This window comes from Mirounga angustirostris, unplaced genomic scaffold (genome assembly GCF_029215605.1).
Source record: "Mirounga angustirostris isolate CCGP_5_RB_7025 unplaced genomic scaffold, mMirAng1.0.hap1 SCAF_14, whole genome shotgun sequence".
Taxonomy (NCBI): Eukaryota; Metazoa; Chordata; class Mammalia; order Carnivora; family Phocidae; genus Mirounga; species Mirounga angustirostris.
This window is the reverse complement of record NW_026991722.1, coordinates 48,106,133-48,130,521: the sequence shown is the minus strand read 5'-3', so window position 1 is coordinate 48,130,521 and position 24,389 is coordinate 48,106,133. Positions and strand designations below refer to the sequence as shown.

Here is a 24,389-nt window from a genome sequence, read left to right as displayed (position 1 = left end):
TACCTTTTATTTTTAAAGATTTTATTTATTTATTTATTTATTTATTTATTTATTTATTTGCGAGCAAGTGGGGGGAGAAGGACAAACAGGCTCCCCACTGAGCTCAGAGCCTGATGCGGGGCTTGATCCCAGGACGCTGGGATCATGACCTAAGCCGAAATCAAGAGTCGGTCACTTAACCAACTGAGCCACCCAGGTGCCCCCAGCTGTTGTTTTGATCAAGAAAGCAACAAAGGCTCATGAAGACCAGGGGTTTAAGGTGACCAACTGGGCTGAAGTGTTTTTCTGAGAAGCAGAACTTTTAGTTCTAAGACTGAAAAAGTCCCTAGCAAACCTGTACGGTGGGTCACCCTAGCACAGAGCACTAACTGAGAATCCCTACCCTTGGGTTCTAGTCCCAGCCCTACCTGTAGGTTAGTCCCACCCTTGGCGACAATATGGAATCCTCTTTCCTTTGGGAGATGACAAAGATTTGTCCACCTTGATGGTATTAGGACTTCACAATGGAGCACAAAAGAAGGGGGGCCTCTGTGTCCAGGGAACTGACAGAGTGCAAAAGCCTCCACACACATTCACTCATGTAATTAACTCACCCCTCATGACAACTCAATGGGTTAGGTATTTGTGATATTGTGATCATAATAAGAAATATATATTTGGGGGGCGCCTGGGTGGCTCAGTTGGTTAAGCGACTGCCTTCGGCTCAGGTCATGATCCTGGAGTCCCGGGATCGAGTCCCGCATCAGGCTCCCTGCTCAGCGGGGAGTCTGCTTCTCCCTCTGACCCTCCCACATCTCATGCTCTCTCTCTCTCTCAAATAAATAAATAAATAAAATCTTAAAAAAAAAAAAAAAGAAAGAAATATATATTTGGTCTTTGTCCACATTCCCAGCACAGAGCTCCTAAAACCCTTGGGATTTCCTAAATGAGAAGAGTGGGAAAATGTCTTTTGTTATGTTAACGAGGTGACTTTTGGAAAGCTCCTAAGTAACCTAGGGGTGGGGTCCAACCTTGTGATTAGCGATTGGAACTTTCGGTTCCACCCCCTGACTTCTGAGAAGGGGAGAAGTTTAGAGAGTGAGTTCAATCACCAGTGGCCAGTGACTTAGGTAATCAGGCCTATGTAATGAAGCCTCCAGAAAAACCCAGAAAAGGACAGGGTTTGGAGAGCTTGTACTGGGAGAGCATGAAAGCTCCAAGCTCTCCCTATACCTTGCCCTATGCATCTCTTCCATGTGGCTGATCCTCACTTACATCCTTTTCTAATCAACTGGTAAACATAAGTAATGCTTCTCCAAGTTCTGTGAGCCGCTCTAGCAAATTAATTGAACCCAAGGAGGTGGGAACCTCCGATCTCTAACCCGCCGGTCAGAAGCACAGGTGACAGCTTGGACTTGTGACTGGCATCTGAAGTGGGGTGGGGGGTAGGGGGGCAGTCTCATGGGGGCTGAACCCTTAACCTGAGGGACCTGACACCACCTCCAGGTACATAGTGTCAGAATTGAGTTGAATAGTAGCACACCCAGCTGATGTTGGAGGATTGCTTGGTGGTGTGAAAAAAGAAACGCACACACACATTGGAACTGGTGTCAGAATCAGAGTGGTATTCTCATGACTCCCATCTTTGGTGAGGATATGAAGGAAAAGGGTTAAGTAAAGCTTGCTTGGGAGGGGGAGTCATTCAATCAGAGCAGTGAGCTGATAGACCATAGCCATCCCACCCTTGGCCAGTCTTTCCTGAGAATCCCAGGGGCTCCTTCAGAGAGGGCTGGGAGAAATCTCAGAAGCCAAATCTGCTGCGGGTTCCCTTGGTGTTGACTGACCACACTCTCGTCCTCACAGAGCCATGAGGAGCTGCCCCGTGGGAAGTGACCCTGCACTGGGTCTCAAATAAGAAAAGCCCCTGTTTCAGGGTGTGCGTCCCAGTGAGATGCAAAAGAAAATTTAAGACGATCAGCTTTTTCATACAGAGCTTGAACACTTTCAACCCAGAGTGTGACTTCCCCACAGCCTCGGCCCAAAACCTCGCAGAATGAGGAGGACAGGACTACTCGCTATTTAACCCGCTGGGGAGCCAGCGCTGAGAAACCCTCTGGGGGGAGAGTCCCCCCAGGAAAATGCAGAGCAGGAGAGGGAAGCCCAAAGGAGGAAAGGAAAGGAACAAAGGTTAGTCCTGCTGGCAGGGAGAAGATAAAGTTGGGGGTGGAGAAGGAGAAAGGTAATGTCAGCCAAAGGCAATAAACAGGCCTTCCACAAAGTGCCTCAGAGCAACACTGGGGAGTCGAAGGAAATTAGCCCATTAATAAAGGAGAAGGGAAGGAAATGACTGTTTCAAGAATGTCTGGGGCAGTCAACTATTTAAAAATATTTTTAGTAGGAAAACTAAAGGGGCTCTGCAGAGAGAGCAGGGGATCCGCGTGAACCTGACAGCCCTAAGAGCTAATAATGCTCAGCGAGGACAGCTGAGAGAGCCAAGTAGCCAGGGGCCCGCCTGTCAGGCAGGTGGGATAGAGGAAGCTGTCATCTTAAGGAAAAATCTGGCAAGCCGGTCATTTTCATGGGGGCAGGACACCATAGTAGCAAGAGGATAGGCCTTGCCCCAGTGTAGGCATGCCAGGTTTGAGTTCTCTCCCTAGTCCTGAGACCTCAGGCCGTGTTCCTAGACTGTCCACTTCCAAGTTGCCTCGTCTAGAACATGAAGCTATGAACACTTGCCTCCTGTGCAGGTTCTCGGCGGGATCACAGGAGAGCACAGGAAGGCTCCATAAATGGCAGCCATTGGCCTTACCAGGTCCACGACCTCTTCTCCATAAAACCCCAAATCCAAAAATCTGAAAACCTAAAGGGTTTTGATAACTCATGTGACAACAACAATGTCATCTGAAGTTATTTGACAGTCCAGGAGCGCCTGGGTGGCTCAGTCGGTTAAGCGTCTGACTCTTGATTTGGGCTCAGGTCACGATCTCAGGGTTGTGAAATCAAGCCCCGAGTCGGGCTCTGCCCTGGGCGTGGAGCCTGCTTAGGATTCTCTTTCCCCCTCCCCTTTCTCTCTCCCTCTCTAAAAAAATAAAATAAAGTTATCTGACAGTCCAAACTAACCTGGTTATTTATATTTTATATTTACATTATTTATTATATTATTTTGATATTTATATTTCTACCCTTTATTGTATTATTTTAATATTTATACTATTAATTATATCATATTATTTATATTGTTATGATACTAGACTATATTTTATATTTATCCCACTTAATGTGAATATATATTTAGCTATGGAAATATTAATGTGTTTGATTAGGGGGTGCTGCTCCAGACCCCAATGGGAGTTGTCACATAATATACAGTATTTGCACATTTCTTCCCTGAAATAAACCATCCTGAATCACATTGGTTCAAAGAGTTTTGGAGAAGAGCATATGGACACACACCTTGTGAGTCTCAGATCCACCCCCTCATTAGGAGCAGCAGAGCTCTGGCATGGACTCCTGACCTTATGGCCCAAGTGGAGGATCGACCTCAGAATAAGTTCCTCCCAAATTCCATGAGGCCTTGACTCCGCCAGCCCTGCTCAAGAAAATGGCAGGGGGGAGCCTAACTTATTAGCTGTTAATGTTGTTACACAACAAACTTGATCTCCAAGTTGCAAAAACCCAGTTGGAAGAGGTAGAAATGTAAAGTGATCCTAATGACCAAAGCGTTAAACCCAGAAAATATATGAGTTTCATGGGAAGAAGTTTCCAGAAGTCTGAATGACACGTGAAGCTCTGAATTTTTTTTTTTTTTTAAAGTACTACTTTTATTCAGCATTCGGTTCTTTTTCTGCTGTGGTTTAATTTCAGTCTTACAAATTCAGCCAGCGTTTTGAGCATAAGCATATTGTAAGTAAGCTGAAAATTTGGATATACAGATACTAGGAAGGAATATGCTCAAACTGGGTGGTCAGGACTTGGGGGGTAAGGCGGACGAGGATGGCAAACTGGAGGTAAGAATGTGTTAACCAAGGAATGAGGCAGGGTGAAACTGGTGTAGAGGAAAGAAGTGTGTGTGAATCGAGGCAGGACCACCCCTGCCAACTTGCCTGGGGCTTCTCATGGACAGGTGAGTGAGTGCGTACGGACAATCTGTATGCTACGCACACACCTTCTGGTCCACATTCCATCCCTCCCCAGGTCTCTCTCTTCTTCCCCACGAACATACTGTAATATCCACATCTCCACCCACCATGCTGAAGCAGGAAATGCACTTTTAACAGCTCTGTATCTCAGGCCTAGGACAAGGCACAGTTAACTTATTATCCGAGCTCACCTTGAACACAGCACTGCATCCTCTTTCCGGGTCCACTTGCAGGAGGCAGGATAGCGCAGTGGTTAGGAGTGTGGCCCTAGAGTCTCTGTGTGAGTCGTAACTCCCTATGAGTCTGGTTGTTACTTAATATTCAGTCTCCCCTTCTGTAAAATGGGACAGTAGCCATCGTACTTTACTCATGGGGCTTTGTGAGACTTAAACGAGACAGTTCTTGTAAAGCCGACCACAGGGCCTGGCACAGTGATTTCTCCATCCATGGGCTCAGCGCCCTCTGCTCGCAGCCACTCCAGGGCTCCCAGCCATGCCATGCGGCCTGTCTTGAACAGACATCTCCAATCCCCACTAAGACAATTGAACCATAAATAAAAACAGCATTTTCTTGTGAGGTCTCCCTGGCCAACAGCTATTAATTGGAGGATTCATTATTTTCTTAATCACATTAAGCCCTCAGTCTCCAAATCTCTCAGCTAAATTGCCCCGCCACTTCCTGCTTTCCCGCAAGCAAACTTACTCCTGGCTCCTTTGTCTGTTCTTGACCCTCTTGTCAGTTGCAATAGTGTCCAAGGCGATCCTAGTTGTGTGCATTTGCTTCCACGGGAGCAACAGGGAGGGAGCCCGGCTGTGTCTACAGGCAACATGGCAGCTCCACGTCTAAGTTGCTTGCCCTGTTGGTGTTGTTGCAGAACTTCCAAGTTTTATTGGCAGAAAGGATTCCAAGAATCTTTTTTCAGATAAGAAATTCTGGAAGAGAGACTGTTCAAATGATATCCTTTAGAATTTGAAAAATGCTTACTTGCCTTTCTCTACTATTATTTATGTAGTTCTTCTTTATGTTGAGAGACTATTCTTTGATTGTTGGAAACTCTCCTTTATTCCATGCATCTAGTGCAGTTTACCATCAAAAACGGGCAAGAGTGGTAATATAAGAGGACTCAGAATACAGCTGGGGACGGGGCTCCTGTACCATTCTGGTCTCTGCCGCTGCCCTCCAAAGGCCAGTCAAGACACAGCAAAGGCATCACGGAACCTGGCCTTTGGGGAATGTGAAGCGCCGAATCCTAATTCTGAAAAGAGTACTGAAATCACTTCAGTAAAATGAACATTAAGGATTAAAAAATAGGAGTTGTGAGTTAGAAGAGGTGAGAGAACAGATCCATGGCACGCATACCGTATATTTAGCCAAAATAAGAACTTTATTTTTTTTTTAAGATTTTATTTATTTATTTGACAGAGAGAGCGAGAGAGCACAAGCAGGGGGAAGAGCAGGCAGAGGAAGAAGCAGGCTCCCTGCTGAGCAGGGAGCCTGACTCAGGGCTCGATCCCAGGACACTGGGATCATGACCTGAGCCGAAGGCAGACGCTTAACGACTGAGCCACCCAGGTGCCCCCAAAATAAGAACTTTCTTCACTTCAACACTGACTAGGATGCCATCCTAAGATAATCATACCCTTTGTCGAGTGCCCCCTCTGGCAGGCACGGTGGCAAGCACTTTCGACATTATTCTACTGTAAATCCTGCAAGGTTCCTATGAAGGCTGTGTGTTCCATCTCATACAGAGGAGAAAACAAGCTCAGAGAGGTTTGGGGGCCAGTAGATGGTGGGGGCCAGGATTCAAGGTTAAGACTGTTCGTCTCCAAAGCTGGCAACTTATCACATGTCCTCACACCTTTTTAGGAATGATTGTTTCAGTCGTAACACAACATCAGTAGTGAATGTGAACATAATGATTTTCTTCCTTCTTTTAAATTATACCGTCTCCTATTTCCTGATGATTCCCTTTTGCAATTTCTATTCATTTATTCACTCACGTATTCATTCACTCACTTATTTGATGGTCTCATGCACGCACGCACAGACACACACACACACACACACAGAAGAATTACTATTAAAATCACTGTCCTTGAAGAATTTATGGTGGACTCTGTTCAAAGTTTGCTGTAGTGAAGTTTGCTATAAAGAGTAGATTCATGCATTTTACCAGAAGATAAGACCAAAAAAAAATAGAGGCAGAAAAAACAGTTCACAGACAAAAGGAAGAGAAGACATCTCAGAAGTATAAAAGGCTGCTCAAATTAAATGCTATTTATGCTTTGTGGTTGCCATTTGATGATCTCCCCCATTGCTTGTAGGCTGCACTGCAAATTCCTACAAAGAAAACCTGCTCTGTGCACAGCGTAAAGACAAATTCACTTTCTGTTTCTGATAACTAGGGAATCAGCATCTGTTTGGTGCCATCAGAGATCTTCTAAAACAACGCAAGCAGTGTTCCTGTGCATTTTCTGGGACAGGGCAGAAGTGGGTTAGTGTGTTTCTGGACTGAGGGCCATGATAACGGTCTATAGATATTTAAAGGGTGTAAATGAAGACTTGACTGCTTTAAGACATCTTGGTACTAACTTAGTTTACTAAAGATGCAGAAGAAGAGTCTGGTGAAGCATTTCTGAATTCCAGACCCCCCAGAAACTTTCTATTTGGGGCCCGGAGGATGTAACCCAGCAGAAAGTGGGCCTTGGGCTCTAAGTAGAGAAAGCCCTGGAAGATCGTATCAGTGAGGACGAGACCAAGACAATGGTCGGATAGCCTCCACAGAGATGTCAGGAGGGATGAGGATTGCAAGTTAATGGTGTTCCAGGAGAGTGGAAAGTATTCATTGACACTCCACGGAGGAGAGAAAAAACAGAAGTACCTCCAGTTTTAGGAAGATCATAGAGGGGGGACTCAAGCTCAAGGAAGTGTACAGTTGATTGTCCAGCCTGTAATAGCCAGCCCTCACTTTGTTTCATTCTCCTCTGACCTCTACCTTTCCTCTGCATCTCTTTGCAACTTTCCAGGTGGAAGCGTGGGATGAGAACAGAGTAAAGGCTCTCAAAGTAGTTAAATTGTATTCCTTTTTGGCAACTCTCAGGAAAGGCTCTCTAGATTACACTATTAATTATTATGAAGTTATTAAGGTTAAAGTTCCTTGGAACACTTATGGACATCATTCATCCAGATAAAAGATCCCAAGTTTATGTGGGTAATTGGATTTTGGAGATACATATTCCAATTTGGGGGTGGAAGATGGGTATTGTCACATAACACAATGGAACCATATGGAAAGAAATCATGTTAAATGTTATTGTCCAAGAGGAAGGCTAACTCTACAGGACTTCGATTTTTAATGACCTATAAATGCCCTCAGAAAGAGAATGAATTGATGAAATCTTTAGACAGGTGTAAATCGCACAATTAAGAGATTGTTTGTAACAGACCCAGCCAATGACAGGGCCTACAGAGAAGACCAAAAAACAAAACAAATAAACAAACCAAAACAAAACAAACAAAAAACGCTTGAAGAAGAGAACTTGCCTTATGGCTTATGTAAGAGGTGGCTAATGATTTCTTTACAATATTGAATAGTGTTAAGTCCTCAACAAGAGGCAAAATGTCTCAGTTCCATCCAAATGCTATAAATGAAGTTAAATGGTAACATACGGTTATTTAACATTTCTATAGGGCTGTCTGTTTGCCAAAAGATTTATAATCACTTGTTCCTTAATATTCATAACATCCTTCTAAAGCACAGTTTCCCATACTGGGACTGTGAGGCCGTGGGGATGGTGGAAGAATTCCAAGGGAGTCATAGGGATTGGAGCTGTAGTATTTCAAACAGCTGTCTGGTGGTGATGGAAAACTGTGGGCTAGAGAGCTCCCAGAACCCTGTGTTCCCTGGGCAAGTCTCCGCCTGGACCTGGGCCCCTTTTCAGGACTAGACCTGCCTCCCTGCAGTTTTCTAGGCTCTGCCCACTCTCCTGCCCTCCAGAACACCCAGGGCACCTGAACCTCCTGGGAGTGTAGGAGAGAAGAGGCTTTGGGGATCTATATTTGAATTCCCAGCTTTGGTTCTTACTTGTTGGTTGGCTCTGGCACATTTCCAATCCATTCTGAGCCTTGAGTACTACATCAGCAAAATGTTGGCTACTCATACATGCTGTGCAGATGTTGTGATAAAGAGTGAAGGAGAGTTAGCATCATGTCCTCAAGGTCCCTCCATGCCGTTATACATTGCAGAATTTCCTTCTTTCTTAAAGGCCATATAGTATTCCACTGTATGTATACACCACATTTTCTTTATCCATTCACCTTTTGATGGACATGTAGGTTATTTCCATATGGTGGCTCTTGTGAATAGTACTGCAATGAACGCAGGAGTGCAAATACCTACTTGAGATCCCGATTTCAATTCTTTTAGATAAATACCCAGAAGTAGGATTGCTGGGTCATATGGTAGCTCTATTTTTAATTTTTTGGGGAGCCTTCATGCTGTTTTCCATAGTGGATGTACCAGTTTGCTTTCCCACCAACAGTGTGCAAAGTTTCCAGTTTCTTCACACTTGCCTTATGTTTTTGTTTTTGTTTTTGTTTTTAAAAACAGCTATCCTGACAGGTGTGAGGTTATATCACACTGTGGTTTCCATTTACATTTCTCTGATGATTAGTAGTTGTAGTAACCAATCAAGTGTGGTACACTTAAAAATTTGTTAAGAGGGTAGATGTCATGATAAGTGTTATCACAATAAAATGAAATAAAAAATAAAGTAAAAAATATTTACACAGATAAAATTAAAATATAAATTGGGGCTCCTGGGTGGCTCAGTCATTTAAGCATCCGACTCTTATTTTCAGCTCAGGTCATGATCTCAGGGTCCTGGGACTGAGCTCCACATTGAGCTCTGCACTCATTGTGGAGTCTGCTTGTCCCTCTCCCTCTGCTCCTCCCCCTGCTTGTGCATATGCATGTGTGCATGCTCTCTCTCTCTCTCTCTCTCAAATAAATAAATAAATAAATAAAATCTCTAAAAATAAATACAAATTAATTTCAATGTGTAAATTTAAAATAAGGGAATAAATTAACTATAATATACTTAATACATTGTAGGAGCCCAGAGATTAGTAGTTAGTATGTTCCCATCGTCTTTCCAGGTGCTTCTTTGATCTTTCAGAAAACAAGCAAAAGCTTTTTCATTTGGAGGGCTGAGCTCTAAATATCTCTGATAAAAACAAATAGGAAATACATACATATGTATCTCTAAAAATAAATATAAACATTACAAATACTTAAATATACAGTGCATAGATATAATAAAGCTTGGTAAACCTTAAGGGTTCTCCCAATCATGATCTTTGGTTTATTCCTTCTGACCGTCTTGCTGAGATGGTGCACTGGAAACCCCATTTGTCCTGTGCCCCTGCTTTTATTCCCCAAAGCCCCAGCTTTAGCAGAGTCTGGTGACTTTATTTTCTAGGATGGTCATGCTTCCTGGACGATATAATTAAAATATGATGAGATTTTTCTAAAGGACAATAAGTAACTTCTTATCTCAAACAGAAAATTTATATCTTTGGGTATCTGACAGCCATTCTATCAGGACCCTGCCCTTCACAGAAGTTATCCTGTTCTGGAAATTTCTTCACCTTTCTCATGTTCCATGTCCTAGTCTTGAAACTGGATGAGAAAGGAGGTTACAGCTATAGAATTCAATGACAGTGGTGATGATGGTGGCACTTGCAGGTCAAATGTAGTCCTTTATTTTGGAGCATCACGATCTTAAGGGGAAGTGTTATACCATCACAGTTCCAGAAAACAAAGCAATCTGATGACTCAGATACTCAGCTATGACAAAGTTCATTATTTAGAGTGTTGGCCAGTCCGGGGAAGGAGGGTGATTTCCTTGTGTACAGCCCTGCGGCTGCCAATCGCTGCAGGAGGAGAGACTATATGTTGATGACTAGCAGGTATCTCTCACCATCAAAGCCTTATGTTTAAGGAGAATTCCTGCTAGCTCAGAATAAGCCCTGGCCGTCTCCTCACATACATTTCTTGCAAATAGCTGATTCAGAAAGCCTTGCCTCACTTCAAGATAAGGAACCAGAAAGGAACCAGCACAGAACCTGTACATGAGAAAAGGTGAAAGGAATAAGAACAACAAATGAAGAACAGTTGAAAAAGATTCACTAGCAAAATATTGTCACAAAACAGGTGAAATTTGGGACCCAAAGTACTGTCATGCATTTAAAAAGAAAAAAACAGTTTAGTGAAGCATTCATCTTTAAAAAACAGGAGCTCAAAACAAAACAAGAGCCAGACATACAATAGTTCAGGAAAAATGGAGCAAGAGAAAAGGAGGTGAAAGAAGAACAGGCAGAACTTAGCAAAGAAGGTGACCAAGAAATAAGAGCTACAATGGTGGCCGCCAAAGGGAGATGAACTCTGCTGGAAGCATGTCAGGTGCTCACAGGATTGGGGTGAGCAATGAAATGAAACAGAAATGAACAAAAGTTTGTAAAGGATTAGCAGGAAAGCGAATAGTAGATAAAAATACCTGAAAAGGGGGTGCCTGCTGGCTCAGTCAGTTAAGCGTCCAACTCTTGGTTTTGGCTCAGGTCATGATCTCATGGGTTGTGAGATCGAGTCCTGCATCAGGCTCTGTGCTCAGCAGGGAGTCTGCTTGAGAGTCTCTCCCTCTTCCCCCCCCCATTCTCGCTCTCTCCCAAATAAATAAATAAATCTTTAAATATATATATGTGAAAAACAAAAAGAGTGCAACAGGAAAAATATTTTAATAAATAAAATGTTAACACTTTCCATATGTAAAACACTAGACTATTCAGATTGAAAGGGGTTACTCCACTGCTGGAAAAATTAACACAAAATAATCAACATTGAGTCATAGCCTAGAAAAATTTTTGAACTATAAAGATACAAAGGAATCCTTTGAACTTTCTGATAGCAAGACCAAGTCACCTATAAAGAGACTTGAAAAAACCCAGGCTGGTCTTAGGTTTCACCACAGCAACATTCAGAAGAGCTAAAAGAGATTTGAACAATGTCTACAATGCCTGACCAAAGAATTTTACATCCAGCCAAACCATTTTCAAGTCAAAAAGCAGAAGACAAATATTCTAACATACAAAAACTGAGAAAATTTAAGTTTCCTGGGGACTTTAGTCCCCTTTTATTACGCCTTTTAGTGCAAATCAACAAAAAGTAATGTAATTAGTAAAGTAAATTTAATGGATATATATAGAACTCTATGCCTTAAGAATATACTTTTCCAAGTACTCTTGGAATAGTCAAAAAATTGACTATATATACAAGGGCACAAAGAAAACTTCAATAGATTCCAAAACTTAGAATGAGCACAGAAAAGATTCTCTGATCACAAAGCAATTCATTTAAAAATTAATAATAAAACTAGGGGATGGGGCGCCTGGGTGGCTCAGTCGTTGAGCTTCTGCCTTCGGCTCAGGTCATGGTCCCAGGGTCCTGGGATCGAGCCCCGCATCGGGCTTCCTGCTCTGCAGGAAGCCTGCTTCTCCCTCCCCCACTCCCCCTGTTTGTGTTCCCTCTATCGCTGTGTCTTTCTCTGTCAAATAAATAAATAAAACCTTAAAAAAAAAAAAACTAGGGGAAAAAATCCTTCCACTTAGAAATGCTAAAATACTCTTCCTTGTACACCTCCACTCTCAGGGATAGATCTGAATAATGAAATAAAAATAATTAAGTTAGTATATATCAGAACCTATACAATAGAGAACTCTGAAGAAAATTTCTAGGTTTAATATTTACATTTATATAAGAGAAAGAAAGAAAGCACATAGGCATAAGTTTAACCAAAAAATGTATCAAAAAATATAAACTCTGTAGAAGATGACAACTTTAAAATGTAATTAAGAAACAAAGGATTTGAAGAAATGGAAAGGCATAATGTGTTCTTAAATAGGAAGATTGGGCGCCTGGGTGGCTCAGTCGGTTAAGCGACTGCCTTCGGCTCAGGTCACGATCCTGGAGTCCCGGGATGGAGTCCCGCCTCGGGCTCCCTGCTCGGCAGGGAGTCTGCTTCTCCCTCTGACCCTCCCGACCCTCCCCCCTCTCATGTGCTCTCTCTCTCAGTCTCTCTCTCTCAAATAAATAAATAAAATCTTTAAAAAAAAAAACAGGAAGATTAAGCAAAAACCTCAACTCTCTCTAAAAAATCTATAAATGAAATGTGAAGCCAATAAAGATATAGGATTTCAGAAACTAAAAAAACTGTTTCTAAAGTCTGTAAGAAATATCAACAGGCATTATTCCATTTCTGGTAATAGTGGGCTTGGTTATTTAGATTAACCCTTCTAGGTACGCCTGAGTGGCTCAGTCAGTTAAGTGACCAACTTTTGGTTTCAGCTCAGGTCATGATCTCAGGGTCATGATCTCAGGGACATGAGATCAAGCCCCGTGTGGTCAGCCGGAGTCTGCTTAAGATTCTCTCCCTCTCCCTCAGCCCCTCCCTACCCCAGCTTGCACACATGCTATCTCTAAAAAATAATAATAATAAAATAAAATAAAATAAAATAAAATAGATTAACCCTTCCACTGAAAAAAAATTGAATAAAATATTAAATAAAATCGTTCTTAAAATCATTGAAAAGCTGACAAATAACAAGGACCTACCAAATGATTAACATTTGGCATGAATACCTTTTTTTGATCAGGTTAAATTGAGTTGGCTCTGATTTTAATAGAACCTCAGGATGAAGAAAACAGAACTCAAAGGCCAGGACTCACCCAAGGTCAGAGGAAGGGTCTCTCTCATAGGAGACTCTTGCCCCACATTATCTGGGACTCCCAAAAGTGAACCAAAGGTAAATCTGCTCCCCTTTCCCCTACCTCAGGCGACCTTAGGGAGAGTTGCCTTAACACTGAGCAAAGCAGAGAAAAGAAAAAGCAAACAAACCTGTCCCTGTTAGATGTCACTATTAAGCCATTGGCCAGCATTTGCAAATATTTATAGCCCAAAAGGCATGTCATTGGAGTGGGCCAAGAAACTTCAAGTGATGAATTTGGTTTAAAGTGATACCAAACCATAGTGCTTCTAAACGCATGGCAGAAACAAACTCTAATCCTCTCTTGGGGCAGACACTTTCATCCTAGACGTCAGGGATTTTGTACAAATGATTTTTCATGGGCAGTAAGCATTGCAGTCAAAGATACCAAATGCACTAGAAAGCAAGGCACCATTAGTTAATGCCAGCACAAATAGAAGAGGCGACTCACACGACTTTGGCTATTTGAATGATCACACACAGAGTATAAACAGCTATGCCAATTTTATTTAAATAAGTGGAAGATAAGCTTTAAATATCTGCAAGGAATAGGAACCATGAAATGAGACATGGTGGGTTGGAAGATCAAATAGAACTTCTAGAAATGAAAGATACAGTACCAGAAAAATACAGTAAAAAATTAATGGATGGGTGTGGCATCAGATTGAACACAGTAGAAGAATTAGAAAATTGAGGATTGAGAATAAACTCTGCAGAATTATAGTGCAGAGAGGCAAAAAAAAAAAAAAAAAGGAAAATATGAGAAGAGCTTAAGAGACACAAAAGATAGAGAAGGTCTCTCTTCTCAAAGAAAGTCTCTCTCAAGAGTGTGAATGGTATTTCAGAAGGAGAGAAGAGAAAAGAATGGGGTGGTGGATTGGTGAAAGAGTAATATTAAATATTAAATTTGAATGAAAGGAAATTCACATCAAGACATATCACAAAGAAACCATGGAATGTTCTAGACAAAGAGAAGATCTTAACAGCAGCCAGAGCTGAAGTGGAGTGGGGGGTGACAATTACTGCATAAGACTAGCTCTACCAGATGTCACAGTGCATTGTAATGTGCTATCAATGAAAACCTTGTGGCATTGGTACATAAGTAAACAGATAGATCCATGTAACAACAAAAGGCCCAGAAATCAATGTAAGATATATCAGAACTCAATATATGACAAAAGTTGGGAGCTCCACTCAATAGGGAGAAGATGGTTTATTCAATAACTGATACTGGAACATACAAGCCCCAGGGGAAAAAATATATACTTGGGTTCTGACTTCCCACATTATTACAATTAAATTCTAGATGGATCCAAAATTTAGAAGGAAAAAAAAAAACCCAAAAAATTACTGGAAGGAAAAACAGAATATACTTAAGAAAAATAAACTCTGAGTAATAGAGGCTTTTCTATGTCTAACAAAAACCTGAGAAACCATAACAGAATATATTGGTAATTTTTACCATACAAAAGGTTTTAGAAGTGTGTCTTGTACAATAATATCATAAATGAATAAAAAATAATGAGCTGGTAAAAACATGTGCTGTTCACATCACTGATGAAAGGCAAATTTTCCTTAATGTGTGAGAAAACCTACACAAATCACTGTGCAAATAATAATGAAATATAAAATGGACAAAAGCTCTAAAACATTTCACCAAAAAAAAAGCTAAAACTGGCTTCTAACCCTATGAAAAGATGCTCAATTTCATTCATAAACAGAAAAATGCAAATTTAATCTAAAAAGTAATACTACTCTTGTACTATCAGATTGGCAGCAATGAAAACATTTGATGGCATGTTGTGTTGGCAAGCACGTAAGGAAGGGGTGAGAACGTAACCTGGTACTACCTTCTCGGAGAGCGTTTGGTTCTACACACCAAGATTTTAAATCACATGCCCTTTGACCCAGCCCCTTTCCCTCTGGGAATTCCTTGCAGATACATACACAAATATAGGAAATGGAGTGTTCGGGAACATCCATTATTACAACATCGTAAAAAACAAAAGCTTGGTAACAACGTAAATCCTTCTCTTACCTATGGGGAACTTACTAGCCTCCTGCTGGCTGTCTGTTTTTCTGTCTCTCTCCACCACATTGCGTGGTCCACTTATCCTACCTTTCAGACCCCTTACACATGGGAGAACCCCATGGAGGACCCCTTCTAGTTCAGAAAGACATCTCTTTCTTCCTCCTGTGAATTCTCTCTCTTGGTACCTCCACCCACTTCTGGGGGCTCCCTTGTCAATTCTAATGCCCTATGTCTTTCCATCCAAACCAACCTCTCCCCGAGAATTTTATCTCAATTAAGCAACAACAACAACAACGGTTTTTAACATAATGCCCTCAAGGTGCATCCATGTTGTCTCCAATGGCAAGATTTCCTTCTTTTTCATGGCTGAATAATGTTCCATTGTATGTGTATACACCATGTCTTCTTTATGCTAAGTGAGATCAAGCTAGACAGGAAAAGACAAGTACTGTATGAGCTCACATATATATGGAATCTACAAAAGCCCAATTTGTGGAAACCAGGGGCAAGGGGAGTGGGGGAAATGGGAGATGTTGGTCAAAGAGCATAAAGTCCCAGTTGTAAGAGGAATGAGTTCTGGGGATCTTATGGTGATTATGGTTAATAATACTATATTGTATATCTGGAAGTTGCTGAGAGAGTAGATCGTGAATGTTCTCACCACACACATGGAAGTGTTAGCTCACACTATGTTGGTAATCATACTGCTATATGTAAGTGCATCAAATCCTCATATTGTACATCTTAAACTTACACAATGTTATATATTAATATATTTCAGCAAAAACAAAAAATAAAAAACTGTTTTTAACTCAATCCCTAAAGCCCACTGCAAATGCTCCTCTGCGTGAAACCTTCCTTACTCCCGTAAGCAGAGTACTGTCAGCCCACCTCCCTCCCTCTCCTCCTATGCATTCTCAAGGGGGCAAAACGGGTTTTGAGGGGGGGTGCAAAACATCCTACTCTTTTTATGTCTAGGGCATAGATCTATATAAAGTATATAAACAAATATATAGTATAGCTGAGGTATTAAAATTTCATGGGGGCAGGGAGATTAAGAAAAAAATATATTTTAAAAGGCTCCTTAAGGAGCAATAATTTGAAGAAGGTTAAGAAACACTACTCTTGATGTTTCCTCCAGCTGAGAAAGAGACATGCTAAGTCCAGTTTGTCAAAAGCCAAGTGAGCTCTCCTCCCTCACATTGCTCCCCAGTCCCCACCCCCCACCTCCTCCCATGTTCTTGTTACACTTGCAAGTGGCAAGGTCCTTGTCAGTTACCCAGGACCCATGCTGGGACCCTCAGTCATATTTGGTGAACACCTCTCCCTCACTCTCCACATGGAATCATACCAAGCCTGCCGGCTGTACTCGCACCATCTCTCCCCTCTGACCTCGACCCCTGCAAGCCCCCTCAATGGTTTTCATCCACTCCCCACTCCAATCTGTCTTCCACTGTGTCACAAGAGAGAATGTTCTAAAGGACAAGCTGATTTTTTAGTTTTCATGTATTCCTAGTTGTATTCCTGTTTACTTAAAATATAAGTCTGTAGCAGAAACTACAAGATGTCTACCATTTCTGGCATTCCCCTACAGACATGGTCTATTCTAGCACATTTGACTCTGTGCTTTCCCCAGAACTTATTCAATACTTTCAGCCTTCCCTGCCTTTTTTGTACCAAATCTGCTCAGAATTCCTTCTCCTCTCTTTTCCTACCTCAAGGCCCAGCTCAAATGGTACAGCTTCTGTTGAGTCTGCCCTCACATGATTCTTGCAGAATCATTTGTTGCTTTCTTTGTGCATCCACAGTGTGATGTCCATATTTAGAGGACCATGAATGTACCTTACTGTTTTTCAGCGCTCCCACTTGTTAGACTATGAATTTTGAGAGCAAGGAGACTTACCAAATCAACACATTTATCGAGAAAACTACTCCTATTTGCAAGGCACTGTGCTGGGCATCAGAGGAGCCGTCGATGAATGAATGAGGCTTGCCTGCATGAAAATCTGGCAGGGAGGACAGATATTCAGCAAATTAATTTAACAAATAATCATTTAAATATAGTTCCAATAAGTGTGACCCTGGAAAAACACAGGGAGCTGTGAGGGCAAGGAACAGGGAAATCCACCTGTGCCTGAGGGGATTGAGACAGAGTCCCTGGAGAGAAGGCCTTTAAAGAAAGAAACAAAAAGGGCCAGGCCAAGAGTGGGGGGAGGAGAGCCATCCAGGCAGAGAGGATCTCACAAGAGGACGACGTCCTGTGCTAAGAAAGCCTGAGATCGCGGAAGACTTGAAATAAACCCTTGAAATAAACCCGGCAAACCAGCATGGCAAACACACCATGGGTCTGAGGCATGGGGAGTCACGGGGAGAGAGGTGGCAGGTGCACTGTGAATAGACTCAGGAGTATTTTTCTCTATGACCAAAAAGAAGAAGAAGAAGAAAAGAGGACCACAAGTTCTGATAGATGATTTATATTCAACACCTTCTAGAAATACTCCGATTTCATTATGCATTATTTTGAGAGCTCAGCATCTTGTACAGATGATGAACAGCCTTGCAAGGTGTGATTTTTCAGGATGTGACCTCGATGCCTGGTGCCGGGGTGAAGGGGCTCCAGACTGAGTAAGAGCATTTCCCTGTGCCTGAGACTCTGGGGTCAAGTGTCAATCACACGAATGTGAACATGGAGCCAAAGCAATATGCTCCACTCTCTGACTCGGTAATTCCCGCGCTCCTGAGCAGCTTCATCCTGCAGCGTGTCTGCGGGTGGTCGTCATTCGTTTGGCATGGGTCTGGGGGTGCTGGGAGTCCCGCGGCACTCCCTCCCTGCCCCTCCCAGCCGACATCTAGTGAGTGCTGCAGGTAGAGATGGGGTGGAACGCACTGGTTTGTTAAACTAAGCCAGACTCACGTTCAAGGAGTCACATGTACTGGCGGCCATCGACAGAAATGACTCACCAAGGGAGGTATGCAGATGGCTGTGGAAAGAGAAAGGAGACAACTAAAAATAACAGTTCCACTGAAGGGTGGAGCTCGAGGCTGGTGTTGTGTCATATTTGCCTGTTGTTTCTGAAAACTCCCTGGTTCAAGTGGAGAGCGCAATGGTAGCCTGTAGATACCCGGCCTTCACAGAGAGAGACAAGCCTAGACAGGGCTCTGGCAAGGTCCAGCCTTCAGGAGAGGTGTTGCAGGTGTCCATCGAGGTGGGGATTTCGGGGTCACAGAGGCCTCCCTGAAGTTGATGCCTGCCACTCTACGCTCGAACCCCCGCATCTCTACTTGTGACTCTGATCCCCGATACATCTGAAGGACAACAGCAGGCTATTATTAACACTGCATTCAAAGGTTGGGGTGGGGGGGCTCCAGGGATGTTCACACTTTGTTTTCTTTTACTTTCTTTCTTTTCTCCTCCTCCCGATGTTCCATATGCTCCATGGGGGCCGGGACTCTGTTTGTCCTGTTTTCAGTTCCATTCTCGGTGTCTAGCACAGAGTAGGAGCTAAATCAATATTTGCTTAAGGAAAAATGGAAGGAATGCATCTCGCTCAGCCTTGTTAGTCTGCCGACAAGGAAACTGGGCAGGGAGCAGAAACTTGCCCAGGGTGATGCAACCAGTAAGCAGCAGTGGGTGTGAAGCCAGGCTGGACTCCTCGCCCAGCGTGCCCCCCACTCCAACAAGCCATGAAGAGGGTTCCATGTGGCTACACTGCTTTGTGGAGGGCTAGGGAGACCAGATATGAGGGCACAGGCCATAGGCGAGGAAAGATTGCTTAAGAGCGTCCTAAGGGTGCCCAAAGATAGTGTGAACCTAGATGGCGAGGAGGTGGCATTGAGGGTTGCCCAGCAAAGCCCCAAGACCACAAAGGTGCACCTTTCTTGAGCATGCTATGTTTGCCTAAATTTGTTTTTAATCAAACCTTGGAGAAAGCAGAAGTTCCTGGAATGGCAGAAGCTGGTGGCTCGTTGTTTGCACCAAACCATGGATTTGACTATATGTGGACAGTTCTACTACAGTCGTTACCCACTGACGGCGTGTGCCCTTTTGTGTATTTTTTGGTTTTTTTCTTTTAATAATCAGACAATAGTTACATCTGTTCGTTGGCAAGGAGCCATAAAGAAGAGTATCCAAACAAAGAGAAGTACAGCCACACTGGCAAGAGGGGGTGGCTAGGAAAGAAAATCCAGATACTTTGCCTTCTGTCCACATGGATGGAAGGATTTAAAGTTCACTGTGGGGGAAGGGGAGACGAGGGAAGGAGAGGGCTTTTCAGGAATCACTACTGGATACAAAAATGGTTACTTTAAAAGCCCATTTGCATTAAGTCCCGCATCGTCTTATTGCCTTAAAAAAATACCTAAAGCAAAGGGCTCTGAGAGATCAGGGGCAGTTGTAGGCACAGCAGGGAGGGGCCTGGGGTTGGAGGATAGAGTGGATGAGAGGCGAGAAGGGTAGCCACTTTGGGGGCCTCCTGGCCCCACACCCCCACCCCTCCGATCCCTGCCACTCTCCCCATCCCCATCCTCAAAGCCTTGGAAGAGGGAGCAGAGCCCTACCTGGCTTGCTGTCCCAGTCCCAGAATAGATGGATTCTATTTCTGTTCCCAGCCAATGGGATGGCAGCCTCTGACTTTGAGTCCTTAAAGAATGTGCCCAAGCTCCCAAGTCTGGGGGTAGTTGTGGACTTGGCTGAGGCCAGGTTTACCCCTCAATATGAGAACAGCACCAGATACTTGATTACAGGTTTATGTCAAATCGATCCACCTCAGTCTGTATATTTGGGCACAGAATGAGCAATTATTTGAAAATACCTGCTTCTCTGATCAAGCTATTGAGTGGGAAAACCCACAGGGATCGATTTACCTGTGGGTTTATAGCCCAAGGCAGGTTTTGGGAAGGGGTGTTCAAGCAGCTTATAGGATTTTAACTTAGAGGTCCTAAAGCTCTGTCAACTGGAGTCGGCTGACGCTGGTGAAGGATATCCATGAAGCAGAAGTAGTTTAGATTATGACTGGTTTTTCATCTTAATTTTTAAAAATTAATCTTCTGATCATCAAAGACATTGCTTGAAGGAGTCCGAGGGGCGTATTTATTTCTAATCCAAGTTGTAAAGCATAGACCTCCAGGTCAGCAGAACTCCCACATGAACTTCAAGGACACAGGGTCTTTTGGTTGGTTGTTTGCTTTTACAACATTCTTTAGCCTAAGAACATATTCTAAACATGTAACAAATAAGGGTACAGCTGATAGGACTAGGAATGGCGGTGACAATAATGACTGAGAAAGAATAGAGAAGAAAGGAAGCAGAAAAGACATGAAGGCAACTCTGACAGCTACGCAGATGGCAACCCACATAAATTAGTCAGTTTCCTTATCAGAGATTTACATGTTAAAACTGCCTGATATAACCCAGCAGGAAATTGAACAAGTGATTCTATGTCCAGACTTGGAAACAAAAATAACCGCTCAGGACCTATACACATTAGTTTGTTCAAACTTGCGCTGATAAAAGTCTTTTTGGCTGGAGCCGTAAGTGTGCAGTTATGAGACTGGAGGGGTTGGTTGACGGGTGATTGACACTAAAACAATTGCAAATGCTTAATACAGGAAAGCATGTTTGATGGAAGTTTCAGCTGGTCTGTGGTAGCCCACCGAGATGATGCAGAGCGTGAGACACCACGCATGATTTAGCATCCTTCCTGGTAAAGAAGGCTCTGGGAAGCATGTCCAGCCTATGAATTGGGCTCATGGTCATCTTATGTACACATACTCTTGCTCATATTCACGCACAGATACTTCACATTCTCCTCTTACGTTTGTCCCCATTCCAATGTTTCTTAGTGTTTGCCCGAGAATGAGAGCGGTTTGGGAATTTCTGCCTTGCGACGTTAGGGACAGGCAGACTTCTGCTTGTGGAATACTTCGGGCCAGGACCCCGTAGTTCCCCCTGGCAGCCCCCAGACGCTTTTCCAAACAGTCTCCCTCTGCTCTCCAAAGTTCCCTTGCATACCACATGCATGTTCTATTTATATGTTTCTTTGTCCTGAACAAGATTTGGCCCCATTGTGTGGGAGCAACACCAGAAAAGAAAAACAAAATCCCATCCACTGAGAGAAAATGGATATTGTGGGAGCTTGGAGAAATTTACATACTTTGTTCATTCCATTTTCTGGTGATGTCAGAGCCAAAGAATATGCCTTTTAAAAAAATCACACACACACATTAAAAAATGCCGGGGCTCCCCAACTCTGTCTGTCAAGTGGACTGTCATGAAGAGGAGAAATGTAAATACTCCCTTGCGTGTCTCTCCCTTTTCCATTTCCCTCATCAGCCCCCTAAAGAACCTAACAAATTAGTCCAGACTCCATTTGGATGGAATTAAGGGCCTGTCTGCAAAAGGATGAGGGGTATTAATGGAGAGGGGCGGGGGTGGGGTGGGAATAGCAGTGGGAGGCGGGGACGTGGGGCCGGAGTCTGGGGTGAACGCTCTGGCATCTCGTGGAGGCAGAGAGAAGGGCCGACTGACACTTTACAGATTGGGTGTAATGTTCAGAGAATTTGGCATTTCTGCCACAGGGCTCCGGCTGTTCTGCTAACCGCTTTCTCTCTCCCTTATTTAACCCTGCGGGAGAAAAGGGTTAAATAAATGTTTGTGATATGATAAGGTGCTTGTTTATTCAAGGAATGACAGATTATTGGCTCCGAAGGCAGCCCTGAAAAATAGTACAAAGGCGCTGGCTCTCCCCTCTGGGATGATGTGATTTTCTCCAAAGATTCTGCTCTTTCCTAGGAACCGTTTGCTTTGGGAATAAAGAAGGATGATTTTCCTGCCCTTGGAGACAGAGGGCTGGAGCCTCGGAAGCTGGCCGGGACCTGGGATGGCTGGTCTTGGGGAGTGCGTCTCTCACAGAGCTGAGCCCTGCTCACTGTCCCAGGGAGGCTGTGTGGCAGGCGGCCTCCTGCCGTTTCTCAGGCTGTGGGGAAAGGATCTGCTTGCTCAGGAGGGAAACTTCTTCCCCAGGAAATCCTGTGTGTTAGGTCTTCCTCCAGACACAGACGGCCGTGTCCATCCCAGGGCCATCCTGACCCTCCGTGAGCACGTACACAAGATCCAATGCACACTGGTATATTTATATGCAAACACAGTCTCTGCCCCAGGAGCTTAGCAGGTCCTTGGAGGAGAATTCAGCTCCCGATGCCCTAACTTCTGTGCACTTACCCTGGGGGAGGAAACAGCAATGACGGCCAACCCTGAAAATCACACAGTAAGGCCTGGCCTGGGGAGCCTGCAGGCAGAGCCCCCCGAGGGTGCTCCAGCTGCCAGGCCCATACTTCGCTGAGCGCTCGGAGTTGCTCAGTCCATGTCCTGCTCCCAGATGTCGCTGCAAGCTGGCTCCTGCCTGCAGAGGAAGGGTTCTGAGCCTCCTGTGGTTTTCCATGGAACTCTCAGTACTCCCCTCCCCACCCCCCCTTCCCCTGGCAGCTACAGAGAGGTTGTTTGCATATCTGCCGAGTGGAAGGGTTCGAACAAGATGTTTGGCATAGTTCTCATTTGAAAAGAACTCAGTGCCAAAGTCAAACACCAAGGAAAAAAAAAACCGTTGTGATTGAACTGCTGTTTTTCCAGGATCCTGGGAACTACTGTGTGATTTTCACAATAGCCCGCCGCCGTCTTATCAGCCAAGGTGCTTGTCTGAGAGACACAAGGCACCAGCCTGGGGAACCCAGTGCCCTTCGGACACGATGACGAAGGCTGACTTCGGGGGCATTATCAAATATCCACGTTTGGGCTATTTTTATGATTGCATTCACTACTAATAGAGCTTGTTGAGTGTACATGGCCATGTGCTCATTCTTGAACTGCACAAGATAAGATCCCTGTCCCAGGGAGCTTACTGCCTGACTTTTGCAAAAACCAGATGGCAGAAAATGGTTTCCCTCTGCCCATCAGCAATGATTGAGGGAGTGGAGATGAGAAGGGGTACAGTCAATTCATAACTCTCCCAGGGTGGGACCTCTGCTTTGGCATTTATCCCATGTGACGTTTTAATCGCGGACTGTCTTTTCCCCCATCGTCTGCTACGCCTGGGGGGGTAGCTGCATCTCCTGGGGGTGGCCAATTTGAATATCCACTTAATTAAAGCATCATTAGATACATAAAGATGCCTCCCACCAGACACAGATGCGTACATTATGCACATGGATTCCAAAACTAAGCATAAATTGTTTTTGATCTGCCAATGGGGACATCAGAACATGTAGATTTGACCTAATATCGTCAATCACTTCTGAATTATAGGCTTTGATACTGGGGGAGGAAGGCCAGTGGGACACCCCATCACATCACCGCATCTCCAGGACAGCTTCTGTCTCGGTCTGCCCCCTGCTGGGAAGTCAGCCGAGCAGTAGGAACAGGCCACTCGGACCCGAACACCAGCACCACTGTCCCCAGAAGAACCGCCCTGTATGTGAGCGGATCAGTGACCTGTGTTTAAGGAGAGTCTCCTACCTATTCAAGCCATTTGCAATTGTGTGGGTTTTCTTGAGGAACAAAAATCTACTTTTTATGTCGATGAGGGAATAGCATGCCCCAGGCGAACCCCAGGAATGAGGCAAGGGTGTCTTACTCCACACATGCTTATCTTCAGCTGAAAGCCAACTCTGATACTGGCATCTGAGTGGAAGGAGTTGATTTGGGAGGTGACGCCGGGGAGAACCAGCAGGGGAGCAGGGAGGGACGCCCAAACAGGGTGCATTAATGGGCAGTTACTGCTGTAGGCAGCTGGGGTTCCATCCTGCTGGGAACATCTGGGGGACGGCATAGGGTATACCCAGAGCGCTAGCTTTCTAGGAGCAAGGCAGTGGAATATCCATCCGTCAATTGCTCTCCGCCATTGGCTGAGGTTATTCCAGGGCCTTTCAGCTCCCGGGCACATAGCTTCGCTCTGTGCGCAGACTCAGCACACTCCTTTAGCGGGAGACGGCTTGCAGCTGCTTGCGGACTTCCTAGTGTGCAAGAACACGGTGCGAGCCAAGGATACATAAGCAGAGACCCGACAGAGTCTGTCATACATCCCCACCCTCCCTTCCTCCTTCCCTTCCTTATTTTCTCCTTTCTTCCTTCCATTCTTTTAATAAGGATCTCCTTCCAGGGAAGTTGTGAGTACAAGCTTGCTCGAGGAGGAAATCCATACTGAGAAGTCTAGGATAAATAAATAAATAAATAATAAATAAATAAATAAGAAGAGAGAAGAACAACAAAGGGTCCAGCTCAGCCTTCCTTTCATCTGGGAAGTCCCCAAGCCCCTCCTCCCATGGCCTGCCCCTCAGCCCGAGTTAGGTGCCCATTCTGTGGTTCCAGTCGCACGCCGAGGGCACCCCCACCTACCCCAATCACCTGACTTGTGATGGTTGATTCA

General features: G+C 44.1%; 1 long non-coding RNA gene across 6 annotated transcripts in view; it reads right to left on the bottom strand.

Moving 5' to 3' along the window:
• The window catches only part of LOC135362508 (uncharacterized), a 287,473-nt gene that overhangs the window by 2,851 nt on the left and 260,233 nt on the right, over nucleotides 1–24,389 (bottom strand). For 4 of the 6 annotated variants that reach the window (XR_010407293.1, XR_010407289.1, XR_010407291.1 and 1 more), the window contains one exon: nucleotides 19,471–24,172. This is a non-coding gene — a long non-coding RNA (uncharacterized LOC135362508). Of the gene's footprint in view, nucleotides 1–4,309; nucleotides 5,063–13,095; nucleotides 15,398–16,873; nucleotides 16,977–19,470; nucleotides 24,173–24,389 lie in introns of those variants that run through there. The other 2 variants (XR_010407292.1, XR_010407290.1) reach the window with 2 other exon arrangements.